Source organism: Acanthaster planci, linkage group LG11 (genome assembly GCF_054643075.1).
Source record: "Acanthaster planci isolate LZ-2023a linkage group LG11, COTS_SCS, whole genome shotgun sequence".
NCBI lineage: Eukaryota > Metazoa > Echinodermata > Asteroidea > Valvatida > Acanthasteridae > Acanthaster > Acanthaster planci.
The window spans coordinates 14968999-14976177 of record NC_141787.1 but is presented as its reverse complement, the minus strand read 5'-3'; positions in this window follow the sequence as shown (position 1 = coordinate 14976177).

Genomic DNA, 7179 nt, shown 5'->3' with positions numbered 1-7179 from the left:
GTCACTTAACTCCGCCGGAAGATTCGTAAATTAGTTAAAAGCTGACAAAGAGAAATTCGATCGATGTAATTTCTGCTGGCATGCAGATATTTTTAAGAATGACAGATGTCTTTTTTCTTCAGTCCAGTTTTTTTAAAAAAATACTTCTTGAAATGGCTGTTCCTTGTGAATGGTGTGTTTTTCTTTCTCTCATTCTGTTTAATTTAAGACAAATACTAAGTCTTATTTCATGCAAAGTGAAAAGGACGACACTTCAGTTTCTCCTAAAACCTACTGTTCAGTTTGCTGCCATTTCACCGAGTTACTAGCACAACGGGGTGAAATATTTCTCGCCCGTTTGGGACTGTAAAATCACTTCTCCTTCTCAGACAACAGATTACTGGAGCAGTACTTCAGCAAAGTGCATTGAGACGCCCGCGGCAAAAATGAAATCGCTCCCAGTTTCCGCAGCACTGTTCTCTTCTCTGAGAAGCGCACTTAATTATCCACTCTGATTTTCATCCGCCTTTCAAAAAATCTGCGCAGAGGGTAGGGGATGAACTTAAGGGATGTCAGGACAACATCGACAGTTCAAAAGGAGCTGGAATAAAACACCCAGAATTGGAGGGAAAAAAGAGTGACGCCTCAATTCCTCGGTTTGAAAGATTCTTAAATCAGTCCCCGCAGTACGATCTTGTACTTTTGAGCGCCAAAAGCAATTCATTATGGACAAGAATCGGCTCGTGGAAAAAGCTGGGAAAGTCAGGTGATGGAGAGTGTGAAAACAGGCATTGTTCGATTCCTTTGGTTGTGTCTAGGGGCAGGAACATCAAAAGATTCGTCTGACGACTTCGCCTATAATCTCTTGCTGAGTGACTTCGGTTTGGATTCATAGAGGATTGCAGTGAACTCTTCCATGAGTGAATGAACTTTGTGTCTCGATTCCTCCGTGGACTTGCTCCCGTGTGTTCTCGATTTGTCTCGTCTTATCCCGTCTTGCCCCGTCTATAAGCATCGCATCTCGCGCAATCTCGTCCTCACCGCTCTATCCAATGAGCCGGTCTTAATTCTTAACACGCGTCGGAGGTCATTCGGACGCACAGGCGAATTCTGCCCTATCAGCGCGGCCCTTCCCGGACTCGCGCGCGTGCTTTGTTCCCGAATGACCTTGCGTTTTTTCTTGAAATACCGAACTCTCTCACTGCGCTGCGTGGTGGGGATGACTTTCTCTGAGCATCCGTCAAATAAACTTTTTAGAAGCCGTGCGAGTTGGGTCGACTGTTCAACAGGACTTACAAAATGTTCATACAAAAACCATGAGTTATAAAAAACACTGCCCGTTTCCCATGCATAGCATAATTTAGATAAATCCGTCACTAGCACAACATGCAAAATAATGCTATAGGTAAGATCAAACTGGCTGTCTCATGGAATTCGAAAATTCATGTGCTTTTCAACCACCTGGACCGGCTGTTTGAGTATAGACATAATTTTGTAAAGTATCGACATAATTTTGAATTACGTAACCACAAAAAGCAATGAGTTTAATTCCACATTTAAACTTAATGAAATTTTGGAAGTTTTAATCGAATAATGTATGACAAAAGTTTTAAATTAATGGGGAGAATAGGGCAATTCACTATAGTGCGCCTCCAAGAGTTTGAAACGCGTTGACGAATCACAATGCACGAAATCTGTGATTGGCCAACGCGTTTCAAACTCTTGGAGTCACACTATTGTGAATCGCCTGTATTAATTGATTTCAAACTATTACTAGAGGTGTAGGCCTCAAATGTTCAGTTTCTTTTGAAGCACGGTTCCTCGTTTTATCAAAATTTATCATGATTTGTGTCCCCAAAGTAGCATTCGCGCTAAATTTGGCGCCAATTCGGTCAACGGTTGGTTTGGTTTCGTTCTCCGCGGGCACGCCACGATCTGCACGGTCTATGCGTATGTCTATCTTCCCGCGGGGACGTTGGTTGCCTCGTCCCCAACTTGCCGATGATTGGCCATTCTATTAGGTAAGTTGAAACTCGGCCACTTACGTCATATATTGCATCCACGCGGCTGAATTTCGACTGACGTTCGCTTACAGAACACCTTCTGTAACGACTATATCCAGCAAGAAATGGGACGGAGGGGTAACCCCCCCCCAACATGTCCAATCACTATACACACTCTAGACTATTCTTACCAAACACATCCCTTTAGATGTCTGAAAGAATTCCTCGGATTCCAGTGAAACATTAATGACGAACACAAAGCAAGGGGGTGTCTCTCCGTCTCATATCTTGCTTCCTATGGCAACGACTTTCATCAAGTCTACATTTGTGCAGACATTCACAACAAACGAATGGACTTTGAAATACGCTTACGCCTATTTACATGAACGGAAAAAAACATAGCCCGGATAACAGTAGGATAGATTAACTCCAATGCTCGAGGAAAATCTCGTTCAAATTTAAGGACAAGAAAAGGTTTTGCTTGATTTTGTGGTATATCTTTTATTTACAGAATATACGTAAATAGATGGAAACTTTCATGGGGTAACTTTTCACCTTTGGGCGATTTCTACGAGGGCCCCATTATGGACACGCAATACGTACGCTGATCACTGTACATATAAATTCTCAATCGTGGCTTGTTGCCACGCGCTGTGAGCACTGGGACGGCCGGGCTTGCCGCCAAGATGGCTGCGTAACGGTCACTGTCAAGGCCGACACTATCGCTCGTAGAATTCTATTTGAATACAGGGAGGGGAGGGGAAACCAAATAAACGGCGCTGTATTATGCTACAAACGAAGCCCGCGGTAATAACGCAGATCGTATGTTTGGTATAGCTTCTGGGGAGCGCTGTTTGCAGCGACGCTGATGAATGTAGGTCGGTGGGAAGCGGGGGTTGATAAGATTAGTTCACGGTGCGACGGAGCCGCCGGCCCCGGTGGGTCTGTGCTTGAGGCCCGGTGGCGGCATTAGTCCTGCCTCGTCGATGGATGACAGTCTTTGGAGACAAAACACACACACAGTGAGATGTTTGCTAATTTGTTTGTGTGACGTTTGGGGATCCTAAAACATTTCTGCCTGAACAATACTGGCCATTTTCTTTTAAGAGAGTAAGATTTTCAATGCGAGCACCAAATGTCCAGTCCTTTTTAGTTTATTCATTTCTACTAATTTCAAGCTTGAAAACCCAGGTATCTCACCTTTTATTGATCATGAAAATGCTTAGACCATCCTACCCATCGTGTTTTACTGTAAACTGTAAACTGCAAATTTTACAAAAGACAAAAAATCTCACTTGTCGAAACGCTGAGTCAAAAAAGCCAAAAAACGGAGGTCTGGTTTTTATAACTGGATGTCCTCGAATCTTTTGTTTCTGTTATGATGAAAATTCACCAAGGTCATCATTTTTTTTCAATATGTCAATATACACAGAAATTTAGACGGTGGAATTAGATAGCCAGAGATATAATTAATTCCTTAATCTGCATATTAAATGTCGCAAATAGTATTTAATTCATTTTGATTATGACAACACAATATGTAGTCGGAGGTTTAATAGATTATGGCAGGCCCGATCCTTTTGGCGGCATGCTTGCGTATTATTACGCACTTTTTATGAAAAATTGCCCCAAATGTCTCAGAACCGTCCTATCTGGCCGTATTATTGTTGGCTCCCAAGTGGATCATACGGCAATTGTGATTGGTCACGAGGCATCTCTTGCCAGTGAATGCGCCAATGAAGATTCGTGAGCGAATGGGCCAACCAACATGAAGGTGGCGCCTTCAATTTAAACGACTTCCAATCCGATCCCTTCCCCTCGAAGGTTGGGGACCCGTCACTCTTTCCGTAATTATTACGGGGGCTCGATCCAGGTACCGCCTGTAAGACCTTGTTCGTGGACCGTGAGCCGATTGAGACCCACCGGCCCGGGATCGAGAGGGGAGGGAAAAGGTGTGTACTGGGACCGGTCGATTGACCTCCGCGGATACGTGAGAAACCTCCCGCAGCTAAGGTCAGCCGAACACGGCAGAAAATGAGACCCATCTAAGCAATACTGTAAATAAAACAACAAAAACAACGGTAAACTGTGACGTGTGTGAAGGTGATCTTTAGAGACACTCCCGTCAAAGACAACCTGCAGCTTGGCTCAAAGCTTTATTAAGTGCATTTGGTTTCCAGTCCATAGTCGCTCTCGCAGGTTTTCTCCGGGTACTCCGGTTTCCTCCTGCCTCTAAAACTGGACTTTCTTCCTAACTCCGTAATGTGATGCAGATTAATAAAGTGTATGAATAAACGTCCAGTTATTGGAGCAAATAGCCTGAGTAGCTGGAAGCGCCATTAACACAAAACAACAACACAAACTGTAACAAAGTGCCTCCAACGATAAATAATTAGCATGTTCTTATTTAAGGGTCTCGCGAATTTTGGTAAAATAATTGAAAGTTAATAATAAAAATTTGGACAATGCCCGGGAAAAAAATGAAACGAATAACTTCCATAGACCTAACCAGTGGGCAAAATGCGTTTCTGCGTGTAGGCCTATATTTAAAAAGTACCAAGTTGACGCTTCTCAATTCCAATTATGCCCATATTCAGCGCATGTGCTTCTGATAACAAACTGATAGCTCACGTAATGTAACGCAATCCGTGTTACGTAATTCTGACCTCTGGCGCATGCTTCTATATATTAAAAATATTAATTGAAAAATTCAAGGATGGCTCTGCAACTATACTCACCTTTGCTCGACTCCATAATTAATATCCTATAGGACTGGTCCAAACCTTTGAAAAAATGACGTGCCTTGGCTTCTTTACTCCAAACTAAAAACGTTATTTATATCACCATCTCTCCTGGATGAGTTAAAGCGCATGTACAGGGAATGACGTCAGAAGATTTCATAATATAATTAAGCCATAGTTCGCTGAAAATGAACATTCTTTGGTATTGTGCAGTAAAGAAAATGCGACGAATGCATGAGGCAAATTTTGAAAATGAACTGGAATTTAAAAAAAAAAATCAACTAAAGGGGAAATACTTCCGATAGTCATGCTGGGGAAGAAGCATTGAAGGACCAGTTTGACTTCCGGTTCAATCACAAGGCTAGATTTTTCGACATATTTATGTACGGATTGTACGCACAGCGACTGGTCATTATTAGGGAAGGTTCTTTGTTCTGTTAGAAAAAAAGCATGATAGACCGTTTCAAGTTTTTAGTTTTTGTTTAGACTTCCCAAAATAAAAAAGTCAAAGCTTCAATGTTGCCTCTTTGTAAAAGTTCGGAATTTCCAGACGAGGTTTTTAAAGTTCACCGTTACACCCTTTCGCACACTTCTCTCATAAAATGGCCATTTGTGTGAATGTTTCCTAAAATTTAGCGAAACGAAAACCGTCCAATCAGCAAAGAAAAACGAATGTGGCTTACAACAACTTTTTTACGCAATCTGAGATACTAGCCAAACATTCATCTGTGAAATTGGGTACAGCTACACTCGTAGAATATGTTTAGCATGCACAAACTCATCACTTATTTTAAGTCACCGTGTATTGTCAAGAACACTGTGGCATATTATGCCCATATCCAAAGCCGTTTACAGACACCAGCAAGATCAGTAACAATGCATTCCACAGCATTTCATTTTCATTTGGGGATTTTTTTCGGGGGGGAATCCAACTGTCGTACCATTCACACACATTCAAATGGCGTTAATCCCCAAAACAAAAAATGGAACGTGACCCAGTAGCGCATTCCTTCGTCGACCGAGCCAGGCTCTGGAGTTCAAGGCTACTGCACGGCGCTCGCAGCTGGCGACGACACGGTGGCGGTTACGCAGTGCGCCGTAAAACCACGCCGATCGATCCATTTCCCTCGGACTTGCAGAGACCCGTTTCTCCGTGCCGATTGCACCGTGTTGACGAGACGACCCTGGCTGTTAGTCTAGCTTCTCTGACACCGTCGAGCACCTCCGTAGAGTTTCGCTAAGCTAGCTTTTAGGCAGGTGCTGTTTGCTGTGGTAGGACAATTTCAGATCCCTAATTTTGTCAGTATATTTCGAAGGAGTTTAAAAATGTCTTTGTGGAATTTTTGGGATGATTTCAACAATTCCTTTTTTTTAAAGAAAGCTTTTGCAAATTATAAGCAACTCCAATGAAAAGTAAAAGAAGAGCTACGAAAACCGCAAAGGCTGCTAATGTTATGCATATTAAACCAGCCAAAACGTTGACCATTTCCAGACTGGAACTTATTTTTGTTAAATGTTCATACTCGACCATAATTCCATTTTGGGTCATGCAGTAAGCGCCAGGCGGTAATTAGGAGACGACAAAATTAATGCCCTTCTTTCACGAGAAAATCTTGACAACGCAGGACAATAACAAAAAATGCTGTTCACTGAGGAGAAACTGCACAAATAGACGAAAATTAATGACACGGAGAGAACAAAAAGGAATTGCCCGGGAAATGAGATTAATCAGACCCGCAGCTTAGCGAAAACCTAATTCCAGTGTATTTATGGTACTGTAATTAGGTCGACTCGCGTCGAAAACAGAGTATGTCAGGTAGCCTGACGGAAATGTTACATGTAATTTATTCGTATTTGAATAAGGGCACGCTGTATAATTATAGACCATTCCTTTGTCAAAATGAGAGCGGGAGGGAGCACCGCTGCATTTGTGATGAGCCTGTTTTACAGAAAACAGACTGAAAAACGATCAAATAAAATTTGAAAAACGAAAACAAAAAGCCTGCATGTACCGTACCGCAGCATTAAAATAAAACATGTCTTGTCTTTTTGATATCAGGGGCGCATAGGCCAAGTTCAGCTGAGCTGTGCTCAATTAATTATGATCGCTCGTTGGAGATCGCTGAGCGTTGTGGAAAATCATAAATGTCTATGCAATTTCCACTTCTCATTTCAAGTGATGACTTAGGTTCCATCCCCCCTATCCTGCTTCGGAGGCTCCAAATAGACCTCTCCTATAATATTTTCAACCATTTACCATTCATGTCGCCGTGGGTGCTCCATTTTGGTGAGAAGAGGGTTGCACTTTCATCTAGTACTTTGTAATTACAAAGGAATTGGACGTGATTTTAACACTAGCAAGGGTGGATCGGAGGGGGGGTACGAGGGCCGTGGCCTGCCCCCAAAGGAGAAATTTTTTATTTAAAAAATAGTGAGAGAAAGGCGATTCCTGGGGG